Source organism: Pseudophryne corroboree, chromosome 8, assembly GCF_028390025.1.
Source record: "Pseudophryne corroboree isolate aPseCor3 chromosome 8, aPseCor3.hap2, whole genome shotgun sequence".
NCBI classification, from domain to species: Eukaryota; Metazoa; Chordata; class Amphibia; order Anura; family Myobatrachidae; genus Pseudophryne; species Pseudophryne corroboree.
The window spans coordinates 485191647-485209463 of NC_086451.1; the positions used below are offsets into that span (position 1 = coordinate 485191647).

Here is a 17817-nt window from a genome sequence, read left to right on the forward strand (position 1 = left end):
GACGCGTGTAATACAGACAGTCCCGGTGTCCCCTCACTCTCAGGACGCGTGTAATACAGACAGTCCCGGTGTCCCCTCATTCTCAGGACACGTGTAATACAGACAGTCCCGGTATCCTCTCACTCTCAGGACACGTGTAATACAGACAGTCCCGGTGTCCCCTCACTCTCAGGACACATGTAATACAGACAAACCCGGTGTCCCCTCACTCTCAGGACACATGTAATATAGACAGTCCCGGTGTCCCCTCACTCTCAGGACACGTGTAATACAGACAATCCCGGTGTCCCCTCACTCTCAGGACACGTGTAATACAGACAGTCCCGGTGTCCCCTCACTCTCAGGACACGTGTAATACAGACAGTCCCGGTGTCCCCTCACTTTCAGGACACTTGTAATACAGGCAGTCCCGGTGTCCCCTCACTCTCAGGACACATGTAATACAGACAGTCCCTATGTCCCCTCACTCTCAGGACACGTGTAATACAGACAGTCCCGGTGTCCCCTCACTCTCAGGACACGTGTAATACAGACAGTCCTGGTGTCCCCTCACTCTCAGGACACGTGTAATACAGACAGTCCCTATGTCCCCTCACTCTCAGGACATGTGTAATACAGACAGTCCCGGTGTCCCCTCACTCTCAGGACACATGTAATACAGACAGTCCCGGTGTCCCCTCACTCTCAGGACACGTGTAATACAGACAGTCCCGGTGTCCCCTCACTCTCAGGACACGTGTAATACAGACAGTCCCTATGTCTCAAGGCATGTATGATTAATTAATGTACGTCTGATATAAGTCAAATCTAAGTTGGAAATCTTGCCTACTGTCCCAGGACAGCTGGGAGGCTCCTGAAATTCGGGGGCACTCCTAAGCACCCGGGAAAGTGGGTAAATATCCCACATCCTACTAATTGCCATCTGCGCATAAGCGGCATGCCAAAGCTCACATTTGTGTCCATGCACTCAGAATAAATCCCCCTGTGTTTATTTTGGGGTCCCCAGCAGAGGAAACCTCCACAGCGTCCCCTTCATGCAGCGGCAGGACTCACATATCTGACCCTATAGGAAGTGTTACCCATATTCTACATTCTGCCATAACATCTATTGCACAGGTCCAGTCTCTGTACAGTAATGTGACCTGCTCCCAGGTGCAATAACATGGCTCTGATCTGCTAACCGGTCATAATGATCTCATCCCCGGGGATTTCTGCAGAAAAACAAGTGTAAGAAGCAGAAGGGGAGTGCGCCAGCTGTATGGTGCTGAGACAGGAGATCCCATATTCCCAGGCTCTGGCATTGCCTGTACATAAGATCACTATTACACTACACACTGATCACCAACATGCACCTGCTCCATACTGGCTTGCAGGGAGATTGTGACAGCGCGGCGGTAATGTGGACGCACACTGCTGAGAGACGCCTCATAAACCGACGTACATCCAAATGTAACAGAACCCCTATGCAGTTATAGCTTGGAACACATATATATAAAAAAATACTGTTAACTAGCCGTGGGAATCATGGTGCCTTATAACCAATGCAGGGAGATGATCCCATTGTAATATTTATGTCTCGGATTTATTTTTCCCCAAAGTATATATAGTAACAGCTAAATAATGGGGGTAAGGTGGCATCAGGGGGAGATTGCTGCTCTCAGGGTACGACCTACTCATCAATCTAATCACTGAGCTGACCAGGGTGATAACGCCAGCGACCCTGAGATATCACACAGCCGTCTGCTGAGGTCTGAATGTGCACGCTACGTTACAGAGATATTAATGAACGATCAAGACGAGAAACCAGGATCACTCCTAAGATGTATTATCTGCAAAATACCTTAAGTGGTATTCCGGGGAATCCCCAACACTCCTCCCCCGGTAACCCCTGCACCGCCAGACTGAGCTATAGAGGAGGCTCTGAGCCCCCTGCACCGCCAGACTGAGCTATAGAGAGGCTCTGAGCCCCCTGCACCGCCAGACTGAGCTACAGAGGAGGCTCTGAGCACCCTGCACCTCCAGACTGAGCTATAGAGGAGGCTCTGAGCCCCCTGCACCGCCAGACTGAGCTATAGAGGAGGCTCTGAGCACCCTGCACCTCCAGACTGAGCTATAGAGGAGGCTCTGAGCCCCCCTGCACCGCCAGACTGAGCTATAGAGGAGGCTCTGAGCACCCTGCACCTCCAGACTGAGCTATAGAGGAGGCTCTGAGCCCCCTGCACCCCCAGACTGAGCTATAGAGGAGGCTCTGAGCCCCCTGCACCTCCAGACTGAGCTATAGAGGAGGCTCTGAGCCCCCTGCACCCCCAGACTGAGCTATAGAGAGGCTCTGAGCACCCTGCACCGCCAGACTGAGCTACAGAGGAGGCTCTGAGCCCCCTGCACCCCCAGACTGAGCTATAGAGGAGGCTCTGAGCCCCCTGCACCTCCAGACTGAGCTATAGAGAGGCTCTGAGCACCCTGCACCGCCAGACTGAGCTACAGAGGAGGCTCTGAGCCCCCTGCACCGCCAGACTGAGCTATAGAGGAGGCTCTGTGCACCCTGCACCGCCAGACTGAGCTACAGAGGAGGTTCTGAGCCCCCTGCACCTCCAGACTGAGCTATAGTGGAGGCTCTGAGCCCCCTGCACCGCCAGACTGAGCTATATAGGAGGCTCTGAGCACCCTGCACCGCCAGACTGAGCTATAGAGGAGGCTCTGAGCCCCCCTGCACCTCCAGACTGAGCTACAGAGGAGGTTCTGAGCACCCTGCACCGCCAGACTGAGCTATAGAGGAGGCTCTGAGCACCCTGCACCGCCAGACTGAGCTATAGAGGAGGCTCTGAGCCCCCCTGCACCTCCAGACTGAGGCCCACCGGGGGTTTCCCGCTGTACCCCTGTGGGCAGTCCATGGACTATGCTACAGCAATAGGGCTGAGTTACCCTTTTAAGCAAGCACCAAAATAAACACACAGCAGATACAGCCTGTGACCAGTACAGCTACAATGTAAGTATATAGTTACCTGATTCTATACAGCAGATACAGCCTGTGACCAGTACAGCTACAATGTAAGTATATAGTTACCCGATTCTATACAGCAGATACAGCCTGTGACCAGTACAGCTACAATGTAAGTATATAGTTACCCGATTCTATACAGCAGATACAGCCTGTGACCAGTACAGCTACAATGTAAGTATATAGTTACCTGATTCTATACAGCAAGATACAACCTACCATACTGTACATCCACCAGTCACCTGCGCTGGGTGAACCCATCTCTCCCTCCTCGGGCAGTGAGTACCTATACTATATATACCTACAGTATATGTACCTGTATAGTCCCCTCCCACCTGTGCTGGGTACCCCCCTTCTCTATAATACATATGTGCTGTATACATACACCTGTACGTACCTGTATCACCCTCTCTCACCTTTGCTGGCCACCCCTGTCTCTCCTTCCTCCCCCCCCCCCTCCCCAGGCAGTGAGTACCTGTAATGTATATACACCTGTATGCCCCCTCTCACCTGCATGTACCTGTATACCCCCTCTCACCTGTGCTAGGCGCCCCGGCTCTCCCACCTCCTCCGCTGGGCAGTGAGCACCTATACTGTAGATATATACTGTATATACACCTGTATACCCCCTCTCACCTGCACAGCCCCTCTGTCTCACCTGTGCTTGGCTCTCCCTCCTCCTCCCCCGGGCAGCGAGCATCTGTACTGTAGATATATACTGTATATACACCTGTATACCCCTCTCACCTGTATACACCTGTATACCCCCTCTCACCTGTATACACCTGTATACCCCCTCTCACCTGTACAGCCCCTCTGTCTCACCTGTGCTGGGCTCTCCCTCCTCCTCCCCCGGGCAGCGAGCACCTGTACTGTAGATATATACTGTATATACACCTGTATACCCCCTCTCACCTGCATGTACCTGTATACCCCCTCTCACCTGTGATAGGCGCCCCGGCTCTCCCACCTCCTCCCCCGGGCAGTGAATACCTATACTGTAGATATATACTGTAGATATATACTGTATATACACCTGTATACCCCCTCTCACCTGTGCTGGGCTCTCCCTCCTCCTCCCCCGGGCAGTGAGCACCTGTACTGTATGTATATATATATATATATATATATATATATATACCCCCTCTCACCTGTACAGCCCCTCTGTCTCACCTGTGCTGGGCTCTCCCTCCTCCTCCCCCGGGCAGTGAGCACCTGTACTGTAGATATATACTGTATATACACCTGTATACCCCCTCTCACCTGTACAGCCCCTCTGTCTCACCTGTGCTGGGCTCTCCCTCCTCCTCCCCCGGGCAGTGAGCACCTGTACTGTAGATATATACTGTATATACACCTGTATACCCCTCTCACCTGTACAGCCCCTCTGTCTCACCTGTGCTGGGCTCTCCCTCCTCCTCCCCCGGGCAGTGAGCACCTGTACTGTAGATATATACTGTATATACACCTGTATACCCCCTCTCACCTGCACAGCCCCTCTGTCTCACCTGTGCTGGGCTCTACCTCCTCCTCCCCCGGGCAGTGAGCACCTGTACTGTAGATATATACTGTATATACACCTGTATACCCCTTCTCACCTGTACAGCCCCTCTGTCTCTCCTGTGCTGGGTCTCTCTCCTCCTCCCCCGGGCAGCGAACACCTGTACTGTAGATATATACTGTATATACACCTATATACCCCCTCTCACCTGCACAGCCCCTCTGTCTCACCTGTGCTGGGCTCTCCCTCCTCCTCCCCCGGGCAGTGAGCACCTGTACTGTAGATATATACTGTATATACACCTGTATACCCCTCTCACCTGCATAGCCCCTCTGTCTCACCTGTGCTGGGCTCTCCCTCCTCCTCCTCCCCTGGGCAGTGAGCACCTGTACTGTAGATATATACTGTATATACACCTATATACCCCCTCTCACCTGTACAGCCCCTCTGTCTCACCTGTGCTGGGCGCCCCGGCTCTCCCTCCCCCTCCCCCGGGCAGTGAGCACCTGTACTGTAGATATATACTGTATATACACCTATATACCCCCTCTCACCTGTACAGCCCCTCTGTCTCACCTGTGCTGGGCGCCCCGGCTCTCCCTCCCCCTCCCCCGGGCAGTGAGCACCTGTACTGTAGATATATATACTGTATATACACCTATATACCCCCTCTCACCTGTACAGCCCCTCTGTCTCACCTGTGCTGGGCTCTCCCTCCTCCTCCCCCGGGCAGTAAGCACCTGTACTGTAGATATATACTGTATATACACCTGTATACCCCCTCTCACCTGTACAGCCCCTCTGTCTCACCTGTGCTGGGTCTCCCTCCTCCTCCCCCGGGCAGCGAGCACATGTACTGTAGATATATACTGTATATACACCTGTATACCCCCTCTCACCTGCACAGCCCCTCTGTCTCACCTGTGCTGGGTCTCCCTCCTCCTCCCCCGGGCAGTGAGCACCTGTACTGTAGATATATACTGTATATACACCTGTATACCCCTCTCACCTGCACAGCCCCTCTGTCTCACCTGTGCTGGGCTCTCCCTCCTCCTCCCCCGGGCAGTGAGCACCTGTACTGTAGATATATACTGTATATACACCTGTATACCCCCTCTCACCTGCACAGCCCCTCTGTCTCACCTGTGCTGGGTCTCTCTCCTCCTCCTCCCCCGGGCAGTGAGCACCTGTACTGTAGATATATACTGTATATACACCTGTATACCCCCTCTCACCTGCACAGCCCCTCTGTCTCACCTGTGCTGGGTCTCCCTCCTCCTCCCCCGGGCAGTGAGCACCTGTACTGTAGATATATACTGTATATACACCTGTATACCCCTCTCACCTGCACAGCCCCTCTGTCTCACCTGTGCTGGGCTCTCCCTCCTCCTCCCTCGGGCAGTGAGCACATGTACTGTAGATATATACTGTATATACACCTGTATACCCCTCTCACCTGTACAGCCCCTCTGTCTCACCTGTGCTGGGTCTCCCTCCTCCTCCCCCGGGCAGTGAGCACATGTACTGTATATATATATATATATATATATATATATATATATATATATATATATACACTGTATATACACCTGTATACCCCCTCTCACCTGTACAGCCCCTCTGTCTCACCTGTGCTGGGTCTCCCTCCTCCTCCCCCGGGCAGTGAGCACCTGTACTGTAGATATATACACCTGTATACCCCCTCTCACCTGTACAGCCCCTCTGTCTCACCTGTGCTGGGCTCTCCCTCCTCCTCCCCCGGGCAGTGAGCACCTGTACTGTAGATATATACTGTATATACACCTGTATACCCCTCTCACCTGTACAGCCCCTCTGTCTCACCTGTGCTGGGCTCTCCCTCCTCCTCCCCCGGGCAGTGAGTACCTGTACTGTAGATATATACTGTATATACACCTGTATACCCCCTCTCACCTGCACAGCCCCTCTGTCTCACCTGTGCTGGGCTCTCCCTCCTCCTCCCCCGGGCAGTGAGCACCTGTACTGTAGATATATACTGTATATACACCTGTATACCCCCTCTCACCTGCTAGCCCCTCTGTCTCACCTGTGCTGGGCGCCCCGGCTCTCCCTCCTCCTCCCCGGCCAGAGAATAGCAGCGGGGATCGGTCAGGCAGCGGCGCTGGCTCCGGAGCTGTCCGCGGAGAGTGTGGTGCTGAAGCAGCGGCCGCCCAGCTCCCGGCTCAGCCCTTGTAGCGTAATCCGTCTCCATGGCGACCTGACGTCACTCTCTTAAGGTGGCTCCAGCCGGTTACACTGTATGCTCTGACGTCACACTGCAAGAGAGGCAGGAGGGAAAGACAGGGACAGACAGGGACAGGGGGGGCAGACAGGGACAGGAGGGACAGGAGGAGATGCAGGGAGGCAGGAGGGATAGACAGGGACAGGGGGAGATGCAGGGAGGCAGGAGGGAAAGACAGGGACAGGGGGAGATGCAGGGAGGCAGGAGGGAAAGACAGGGACAGGGGGAGATGCAGGGAGGCAGGAGGGAAAGACAGGGACAGGGGGAGATGCAGGGAGGCAGGAGAGAAAGACAAGGACAGGGGGAGATGCAGGGAGGCAGGAGGGAAAGACAGGGACAGGAGGGAAAGACAGGGGGAGATGCAGGGAGGCAGGAGGGAAAGACAGGGACAGGAGGGAAAGACAGGGACAGGAGGGAAAGACAGGGAGGCAGGAGGGAAAGACAGGGACAGGAGGGAAAGGCAGGGAAAGGCAGGGAGGCGGAGGGAAAGACAGGGACAGGGGGGACAGACAGGGACAGACAGGGACAGGGGGAGATGCAGGGAGGCAGGAGGGAAAGACAAGGACAGGAGGGACAGACAGGGACAGGGGGGACCGACAGGGACAGGGGGGACAGGAGGAGATGCAGGGAGGCAGGAGGGATAGACAGGTACAGGGGGGACAGACAGGGACATGAGGGAAAGACAGGGACATGAGGAGATGCAGGGAGGCAGGAGGGAAAGGCAGGGACAGGGGGAGATGCAGGGAGGCAGGAGGGAAAGGCAGGGACAGGGGCAGGAGGAGGTGCAGGGAGGCAAAAGGGAAAGACAGGGACAGGGGAGATGCAGGTAAAGACAGGGACAGGGGGGATAGACAGGGGGGGAAAACAGGGACAGGGGGAGATGCAGGGAGGCAGGAGGGAAAGGCAGGGACAGGGGGAGATGCAGGGAGGCGGGGGGAAAGGCAGGGACAGGAGGAGATGCAGGGAGACGGGGGGGGGGGGGAAGGCAGGGACAGGGGGAGATGCAGGGAGGCAGGAGGGAAAGGCAGGGACAGGAGGGAGAGACAGGGACAGGAGGGAGAGACAGGGACAGGAGGGAGAGAGAGGGACAGGAGGGAAAGACAGGGAGGCAGGAGGGAAAGACAGGGAGGCAGGAGGGAAAGACAGGGACAGGAGAAGATGCAGGGAGGCAGGAGGGAAAGGCAGGGACGGGGAGATGCAGGGAGGCAGGAGGGAAAGGCAGGGACAGGGGGAGATGCAGGGAGGCAGGAGGGAAAAGCAGGGACAGGGGGAGATGCAGGGAGGCAGGAGGGAAAGGCAGGGACAGGGGGAGATGCAGGGAGGCAGGAGGGAAAGGCAGGGACAGGGGGAGATGCAGGGAGGCAGGAGGGAAAGGCAGGGGGAGATGCAGGGAGGCAGGAGGGAAAGGCAGGGACGGGGAGATGCAGGGAGGCAGGAGGGAAAGGCAGGCACGGGGAGATGCAGGGAGGCAGGAGGGAAAGGCAGGGACAGGGGGAGATGCAGGGAGGCAGGAGGGAAAGGCAGGGACAGGGGGAGATGCAGGGAGGCAGGAGGGACAGACAGGGACAGGGGGAGATGCAGGGAGGTAGCAGGAAAAGACAGGGAGGATAGACAGGGACAGGAGGAGATGCAGAGAGGCAGGAGGGAAAGGCAGGGACAGGGGGAGATGCAGGGAGGCAGGAGGGAAAGGCAGGGACAGGGGGAGATGCAGGGAGGCAGGAGGGAAAGGCAGGGACAGGAGGGAAAGGCAGGGACAGGGGGAGATGCAGGGAGGCGGGGGGAAAGGCAGGGACAGGAGGAGATGCAGGGAGGCAGGAGGGAAAGGCAGGGACAGGGGGAGATGCAGGGAGGCAGGAGGGAAAGGCAGGGACAGGGGGAGATGCAGGGAGGCAGGAGGGAAAGGCAGGGACAGGAGGGAAAGGCAGGGACAGGGGGAGATGCAGGGAGGCGGGGGGAAAGGCAGGGACAGGAGGGAAAGACAGGGACAGGAGGGAAAGACAGGGACAGGAGGGAAAGACAGGGACAGGAGGGAAAGGCAGGGACAGGAGGGAAAGGCAGGGACAGGAGGGAAAGGCAGGGACAGGAGGGAAAGGCAGGGACAGGGGGAGATGGAGGGAGGAAGGAGGGAAAGGCAAGGACAGGAGGGAAAGACAGGGACAGGGGAGATGCAGGGAGGCAGGAGGGAAAGGCAGGGACAGGAGGAGATGCAGGGAGGCAGCAGGGAAAGACAGGGACAGGGGGGATAGACAGGGACAGGGGGAGATGCAGGGAGGCAGGAGGGAAAGACAGGGACAGGTGAGATGCAGGGAGGCAGGAGGGAAAGGCAGGGACAGGGGGAGATGCAGGGAGGCAGGAGGGAAAGGGGGAGATGCAGGGAGGCAGGAGGGAAAGGAAGGGACAGGGGGAGATGCAGGGAGGCAGGAGGGAAAGGCAGGGACAGGGGGAGATGCAGGGAGGCAGGAGGGAAAGGCAGGGACAGAGGGAGATGCAGGGAGGCAGGAGGGAAAGGCAGGGACAGGGGGAGATGCAGGGAGGCAGGAGGGAAAGGCAGGGACAGGGGGAGATGCAGGGAGGCAGGAGGGAAAGGCAGGGACAGGAGAGAAAGGCAGGGACAGGGGGAGATGCAGGGAGGCAGGAGGGAAAGGCAGGGACAGGGGGAGATGCAGGGAGGCAGGAGGGAAAGGCAGGGACAGGGGGAGATGCAGGGAGGCAGGAGGGAAAGGCAGGGACAGGGGGAGATGCAGGGAGGCAGGAGGGAAAGGCAGGGACAGGGGGAGATGCAGGGAGGCAGGAGGGAAAGGCAGGGACAGGAGGAGATGCAGGGAGGCGGGGGGAAAGACAGGGACAGGAGGAGATGCAGGGAGGCGGGGGGAAAGGCAGGGACAGGGGGAGATGCAGGGAGGCAGGAGGGAAAGGCAGGGACAGGGGGGAAAGACAGGGACAGGGGGGAAAGACAGGGACAGGGGGGAAAGACAGGGACAGGAGGAGATGCAGGGAGGCAGGAGGGAAAGGCAGGGACAGGGGGAGATGCAGGGAGGCAGGAGGGAAAGGCAGGGACAGGAGGGAAAGGCAGGGACAAGGGGAGATGCAGGGAGGTGGGGGGAAAGGCAGGGACAGGAGGAGATGCAGGGAGGCGGGGGGAAAGGCAGGGACAGGAGGAGATGCAGGGAGGCGGGGGGAAAGGCAGGGACAGGGGGAGATGCAGGGAGGCAGGAGGGAAAGGCAGGGACAGGAGGGAAAGACAGGGACAGGAGGGAAAGACAGGGACAGGGGGGAAAGACAGGGACGAAGGAGGGAAAGGCAAGGACAGGAGGGAAAGACAGGGACGAAGGAGGGAAAGGCAAGGACAGGAGGGAAAGATAGGGACAGGAGGGAAAGACAGGGACGGGGGAAATGCAGGGAGGCAGGAGGGAAAGGCAGGGACAGGAGGAGATGCAGGGAGGCAGCAGGGAAAGACAGGGACAGGGGGGATAGACAGGGACAAGGGGGAGATGAAGGGAGGCAGGAGGGAAAGACAGGGACAGGAGGGAAAGACAGGGACAGGAGGGAAAGACAGGGACAGGAGGGAAAGACAGGGACAGGGGGAAAGGCAGGGACAGGGGGGAAAGGCAGGGACAGGGGGGTAAGGCAGGGACAGGGGGGAAAGGCAGGGAAGCAGGAGGGAAAGGCAGGGACAGGGGGGAAAGGCAGGGAGGCAGGAGGGAAAGGCAGGGACAGGAGGAGATGCAGGGAGGCAAGAGGGAAAGCAGGGACAGGGGGAGATGCAGGGAGGCAGGAGGGAAAGGCAGGTACAGGGGGAGATGCAGGGAGGCAGGAGGGAAAGGCAGGGACAAGGGGAGATGCAGGGAGGCAGGAGGGAAAGGCAGGTACAGGGGGAGATGCAGGGAGGCAGGAGGGAAAGGCAGGGACAAGGGGAGATGCAGGGAGGCGGGGGGAAAGGCAGGGACAGGAGGAGATGCAGGGAGGCGGGGGGAAAGGCAGGGACAGGAGGAGATGCAGGGAGGCGGGGGGAAAGGCAGGGACAGGAGGGAAAGACAGGGACAGGGGGGAAAGACAGGGACAGGGGGGAAAGACAGGGACAGGGGGAAAGACAGGGACAGGGGGGAAAGACAGGGACAGGGGGGAAAGACAGGGACAGGGGGGAAAGACAGGGAGGCAGGGGGGAAAGACAGGGACAGGGGGGAAAGACAGGGACAGGGGGGAAAGACAGGGACAGGGAGAGATACAGGGAGGAAGGAGGGAAAGTCAAGGACAGGAGGGAAAGACAGGGACAGGAGGGAAAGACAGGGACGGGGGAGATGCAGGGAGGCAGGAGGGAAAGGCAGGGACAGGAGGAGATGCAGGGAGGCAGCAGGGAAAGACAGGGACAGGGGTGATAGACAGGGACAGGGGGAGATGAAGGGAGGCAGGAGGGAAAGACAGGGACAGGAGGGAAAGACAGGGACAGGAGGGAAAGACAGGGACAGGAGGGAAAGACAGGGACAGGAGGGAAAGACAGGGACAGGGGGAGATGCAGGGAGGCAGGAGGGAAAGACAGGGACAGGGGGAGATGCAGAGAGGCAGGAGGGAAAGGCAGGGACAGGGGGAGATGCAGGGAGGCAGGAGGGAAAGGCAGGGACAGGGGGAGATGCAGGGAGGCAGGAGGGAAAGGCAGGGACAGGGGGAGATGCAGGGAGGCAGGAGGGAAAGGCAGGGACAGGGGGAGATGCAGGGAGGCAGGAGGGAAAGGCAGAGACAGGGGGAGATGCAGGGAGGCAAGAGGGAAAGGCAGGGACAGGGGGAGATGCAGGGAGGCAGGAGGGAAAGGCAGGGACAGGGGGAGATGCAGGGAGGCAGGAGGGAAAGGCAGGGACAGGGGGAGATGCAGGGAGGCAGGAGTGAAAGGCAGGGACAGGGGGAGATGCAGGGAGGCAGGAGGGAAAGGGGGAGATGTAGGGAGGCAGGAGGGAAAGGCAGGGACAGGGGGAGATGCAGGGAGGCAGGAGGGAAAGGCAGGGACAGGGGGGATAGACAGGGACAGGGGGAGATGAATGGAGGCAGGAGGGAAAGACAGGGACAGGGGGGAAAGGCAGGGACAGGGGGGAAAGGCAGGGACAGGGGGGAAAGGCAGGGACAGGGGGGGAAGGCAGGGAGGCAGGAGGGAAAGGAAGGGACAGGGGGAGATGCAGGGAGGCAGGAGGGAAAGCAGGGACAGGGGGAGATGCAGGGAGGCAGGAGGGAAAGGCAGGTACAGGGGGAGATGCAGGGAGGCAGGAGGGAAAGGCAGGGACAAGGGGAGATGCTGGGAGGCAGGAGGGAAAGGCAGTGACAGGGGGAGATGCAGGAAGGCAGGAGGGAAAGGCAGGTACAGGGGGAGATGCAGGGAGGCAGGAGGGAAAGGCAGGGACAAGGGGAGATGCAGGGAGGCGGGGGGAAAGGCAGGGACAGGAGGAGATGCAGGGAGGCGGGGGGAAAGGCAGGGACAGGGGGAGATGCAGGGAGGCAGGAGGGAAAGGCAGGGACAGGAGGGAAAGACAGAGACAGGGGGAAAGACAGGGACAGGGGGAAAGACAGGGACAGGGGGAAAGACAGGGACAGGGGGGAAAGACAGGGACAGGGGGGAAAGACAGGGACAGGGGGGAAAGACAGGGACAGGGGGGAAAGGCAGGGAGGCAGGAGGGAAAGGCAGGGACAGGAGGGAAAGACAGGGACAGGGGGGAAAGACAGGGACAGGGAGAGATGCAGGGAGGAAGGAGGGAAAGGCAAGGACAGGAGGGAAAGACAGGGACAGGAGGGAAAGACAGGGACGGGGGAGATGCAGGGAGGCAGGAGGGAAAGGCAGGGACAGGAGGAGATGCAGGGAGGCAGCAGGGAAAGACAGGGACAGGGGTGATAGACAGGGACAGGGGGAGATGAAGGGAGGCAGGAGGGAAAGACAGGGACAGGAGGGAAAGACAGGGACAGGGGGGAAAGACAGGGACAGGGGGGAAAGGCAGGGACAGGGGGGAAAGGCAGGGACAGGGGGAGATGCAGGGAGGCAGGAGGGAAAGGCAGGGACAGGGGGAGATGCAGGGAGGCAGGAGGGAAATGCAGGGACAGGGGGAGATGCAGGGAGGCAGGAGGGAAAGGCAGGGACAGGGGGAGATGCAGGGAGGCAGGAGGGAAAGGCAGGGACAGGGGGAGATGCAGGGAGGCAGGAGGGAAAGGGGGAGATGTAGGGAGGCAGAAGGGAAAGGCAGGGACAGGGGGAGATGCAGGGAGGCAGCAGGGAAAGGCAGGGACAGGGGGAGATGATGGGAGGCAGGAGGGAAAGGCAGGGACAGGGGGAGATGCAGGGAGGCAGGAGGGAAAGGCAGGGACAGGGGGAGATGCAGGGAGGCAGGAGGGAAAGGCATGTACAGGGGGAGATGCAGGGAGGCAGGAGGGAAAGGCAGGGACAGGGGGAGATGCAGGGAGGCAGGAGGGAAAGGCAGGGACAGGAGGGAAAGACGGGGACAAGAGGGAAAGACAGGGGGAGATGCAGGGAGGCGGGGGGAAAGGCAGGGAGGCAGGAGGGAAAGGCAGGGACAGGGGGAGATGCAGGGAGGCAGCAGGGAAAGGCAGGGACAGGGGGAGATGCAGGGAGGCAGGAGGGAAAGGCAGGGACAGGGGGAGATGCAGGGAGGCAGGAGGGAAAGGCAGGGACAGGGGGAGATGCAGGGAGGCAGGAGGGAAAGGCAGGGACAGGGGGAGATGCAGGGAGGCAGGAGGGAAAGGCAGGGACAGGGGGAGATGCAGAGAGGCAGGAGGGAAAGGCAGGGACAGGGGGAGATGCAGGGAGGCAGGAGGGAAAGGCAGGGACAGGGGGAGATGCAGGGAGGCAGGAGGGAAAGGCAGGGACAGGGGGAGATGCAGGGAGGCAGGAGGGAAAGGCAGGGACAGGGGGAGATGCAGGGAGGCAGGAGGGAAAGGCAGGGACAGGGGGAGATGCAGGGAGGCAGGAGGGAAAGGCAGGGACAGGGGGAGATGCAGGGAGGCAGGAGGGAAAGGCAGGGACAGGGGGAGATGCAGGGAGGCAGGAGGGAAAGGCAGGGACAGGGGGAGATGCAGGGAGGCAGCAGGGAAAGGCAGGGACAGGGGGAGATGCAGGGAGGCAGGAGGGAAAGGCAGGGACAGGGGGAGATGCAGGGAGGCAGGAGGGAAAGGCAGGTACAGGGGGAGATGCAGGGAGGCAGGAGGGAAAGGCAGGGACAGGGGGAGATGCAGGGAGGCAGGAGGGAAAGGCAGAGACAGGGGGAGATGCAGGGAGGCAGGAGGGAAAGGCAGGGACAGGGGGAGATGCAGGGAGGCAGGAGGGAAAGGCAGGGACAGGAGGGAAAGACAGGGACAGGGGGGAAAGACAGGGACAGCGGGGAAAGACAGGGACAGGGAAAGATGCAGGGAGGAAGGAGGGAAAGGCAAGGACAGGAGGGAAATACAGGGACAGGGGGGATAGACAGGAACAGGGAGGCAGGAGGGAAAGACAGGGACAGGGGAGATACAGGGAGGCTGGAGGGAAAGGCAAGGACAGGGGGAGATGCAGGGAGGCAGCAGGGAAAGGCAGGGACAGGGGGAGATGCAGGGAGGCAGGAGGGAAAGGCAGGGACAGGGGGAGATGCAGGGAGGCAGGAGGGAAAGGCAGGGACAGGGGGAGATGCAGGGAGGCAGGAGGGAAAGGCAGGGACAGGGGGAGATGCAGGGAGGCAGGAGGGAAAGGGGGAGATGCAGGGAGGCAGGAGGGAAAGGCAGGGACAGGGGGAGATGCAGGGAGGCAGGAGGGAAAGGCAGGGACAGGGGGAGATGCAGGAAGGCAGCAGGGAAAGGCAGGGACAGGGGGAGATGCAGGGAGGCAGGAGGGAAAGGCAGGTACAGGGGGAGATGCAGGGAGGCAGTTGGGAAAGGCAGGTACAGGGGGAGATGCAGGGAGGCAGGAGGGAAAGGCAGAGACAGGGGGAGATGCAGGGAGGCAGGAGGGAAAGGCAGGGACAGGGGGAGATGCAGGGAGGCAGGAGGGAAAGGCAGGGACAGGAGGGAAAGACAGGGACAGGAGGGAAAGACAGGGACAGGGGGAGATGCAGGGAGGTACGAGGGAAAGGCAGGGACAGGGGGAGATGCAGGGAGGCGGGGGAGAAAGACAGGGACAGGAGGGAAAGACAGGGACAGGAGGGAAAGACAGGGACAGGAGGGAAAGACAGGGACAGGAGGGAAAGACAGGGACAGGAGGAGATGCAGGGAGGCAGGATGGAAAGGCAGAGACAGAAGGTAAAGGCAGAGACAGGAGGAGATGCAGGGAGGCAGGAGGGAAAGGCAGGGACAGGAGGGAAAGACAGGGACAGGGGGGAAAAACAGGGACAGGCGGGAAAAACAGGGACAGGGGGGAAAAACAGGGACAGGAGGGAAAAACAGGGACAGGAGGGAAAAACAGGGACAGGAGGAGATGCAGGGAGGCAGGGACAGGAGGAGATGCAGGGAGGCAGGATGGAAAGGCAGAGACAGGAGGTAAAGGCAGAGACAGGAGGAGATGCAGGGAGGCGGGGGGAAAGGCAGGGACAGCAGGGAAAGGCAGGGACAGGGGGAAATGCAGGGAGGCAGGAGGGAAAGGCAGGGACAGGAGGGAAAGGCAGGGGCAGGAGGGAAAGGCAGGGGCAGGAGGGAAAGGCAGGGAAGAAAGGCAGGGGCAGGAGGGAAAGTCAGGGACAGGAGGGAAAGGCAGGGGCAGGAGGGAAAGGCAGGGACAGCAGGGAAAGGCAGGGACAGCAGGGAAAGGCAGGGACAGGGGGAAATGCAGGGAGGCAGGAGGGAAAGGCAGGGACAGGAGGGAAAGGCAGGGGCAGGAGGGAAAGGCAGGGACAGGAGGGAAAGGCAGGGACAGGGGGAGATGCAGGGAGGCAGGAGGGAAAGGCAGGGACAGGAGGGAAAGGCAGGGACAGGAGGGAAAGACAGGGAGGAAGGAGGGAAAGACAGGGAGGAAGGAGGGAAAGGCAGGGACAGGAGGGAAAGACAGGGACAGGGGAGAAAACCAGTGACCGCCACTGAGGATCCCGGCAGTTAGCATGCCGACCGCGCAATCCTGGTGGCGGAATACCGGCGGGGGGGGGGGGGGGGGTGTGCTCGTCATGCTGCGGGCTCAGTGGCGAGTCTATGAGTGGGAATAGTCCCTTCGAGAGAGAGAGAGAGAGAGAGAGAGAGAGAGAGAGAAAGACAGACGAGACTCAGAGGCAGGAGAGAGAGAGAGAGAGAGAGATAGAGATACAGACAGACAATACTTAGAGGCAGGAGAGAGAGAGAGAGTCACTCACTCACTCACAGAGACAGGCGAGACAGAGGCGAGAGAGAGGGGCAAGACTCAGAGGCAGGAGAGAGAGAGAGAGAGAGAGGTGAGACTCAGAGGCAGGAGAGAGAGAGAGGTGAGACTCAGAGGCAGGAGAGAGAGACACGGCGAAACTCAGAGGCGAGAGAGAGAGGGGCGAGACTCAGAGGCAGGAGAGAGAGAGAGAGGCGAGACTCAGAGGCAGGAGAGAGAGAGGGGCGAGACTCAGAGGCAGGAGAGAGAGAGGGGCGAGACTCAGAGGCAGGAGAGAGAGAGAGAGAGAGAGAGGCGAGACTCAGAGGCAGGAGAGAGAGAGAGAGAGAGGCGAGACTCAGAGGCAGGAGAGAGAGTGACTGCACAGCCAGATCAATCAATTAATCCCATAATACATGAAGACTGGGAGCTGCTGAGAGGTTACCTTTCCCCACTGTGCATTCTATTACAGGGGCCCGGACACATGCCCCCTCTTCAGTCAGTATGTACAGGTGACCACTTGCAGTACTCTCCACTGTGCATTCTGTTACAGGGGCCTGGACACATGCCCCCTCTTCAGTCAGTATGTACAGATGACCACTTGCAGTACCCACCACTGTGCATTCTGTTACAGGGGCCCGGACACATGCCCCCCTCTTCAGTCAGTATGTACAGGTGACGACTTGTAGTACTCTCCACTGTGCATTCTGTTACAGAGGCCTGGACACATGTCCCCTCTTCCGTCAGTATGTACAGATGACCACTTGCAGTACTCACCACTGTGCATTCTGTTACAGGGAATTGGACACCTGTCCCCCGTCCGTCAGTATGTACAGGTGACGACTTGCAGTACTCACCACTGTGCATTCTGTTACAGGGGACTGGACACATGCCCCTCTTCCATCAGTATGTAGAGTTGACCACTTGCAGTACCCACCACTGTGCATTCTGTTACAGGGAATTGGACACCTGTCCCCCGTCCGTCAGTATGTACAGGTGACGACTTGCAGTACTCACCACTGTGCATTCTGTTATGGGGGCCTGGACACATGCCCCCTCTTCTGTATGTATAGATGACCACTTGCAGTACCCACCACTGTGCATTCTGTTACAGGGGCCCAGACACATGTCCCCTCTTCCGTCACAAAAGGGGTGTTAAATAAATATTATATTGTGCTAGGCCACAGCAGCCCGGCCACTCCAATCCAGGGGGAACCGCACTCCAGACCCATCCTCAGTACTAATAATAATAATAACAGCCCTTCCGGGTCATATAATATAATGCCACATGATATTGGCACCTAGCAAATACTGTATATCCAAACTGAGAGCTAACTGACCTGGTGCCACCCCTAGGATCTCCATGTGACACTGTAAGAACCAGCATACCCTCCAAACACTGGTCCCTTCTCTGCCTCTCATACTAGCAAAACAGGATGCAAGTTGCTCATATCAATGTGACAATATACTTCAGGTGCTGGAAAGGGAGGGGTAATTCTAAGCAAGAGACAGGACGGGGATTAACCCCCGGTGCCCCCCAGCACACCAAACTATACTGGTAACAAGACTTGTAAACCTATATATAATAGAAACCCAGAGGTCTTAGGGGGGCTCAGATATAGTATCGGGAACCGCCAGCATCAGAGGAGCCTTGTCGAGTAAGGCCTGGTGGCTTTGTCAGATTTCTGCAGATATACAGTATGTAACTAAGACCTCGGGATTTTTATATATATATATATATATATATATATATATATATATCATATAGAAAAACAATC

General features: G+C 58.6%; 1 protein-coding gene across 3 annotated transcripts in view; it reads right to left on the reverse strand.

Annotated features, from left to right (window-relative positions):
* Nucleotides 1-6735, reverse strand: part of TENT5D (terminal nucleotidyltransferase 5D) — a 53338-nt gene extending 46603 nt beyond the window's left edge. The window contains exon 1 of one of the 3 annotated variants that reach the window (XM_063935764.1): nucleotides 6565-6735. The gene's annotated coding sequence lies outside the window, so the exon portion shown is untranslated. Of the gene's footprint in view, nucleotides 1-4955; nucleotides 4993-6543 lie in introns of those variants that run through there. The other 2 variants (XM_063935766.1, XM_063935765.1) reach the window with 2 other exon arrangements.
* Between the last annotated feature and the right edge of the window lie 11082 nt (nucleotides 6736-17817).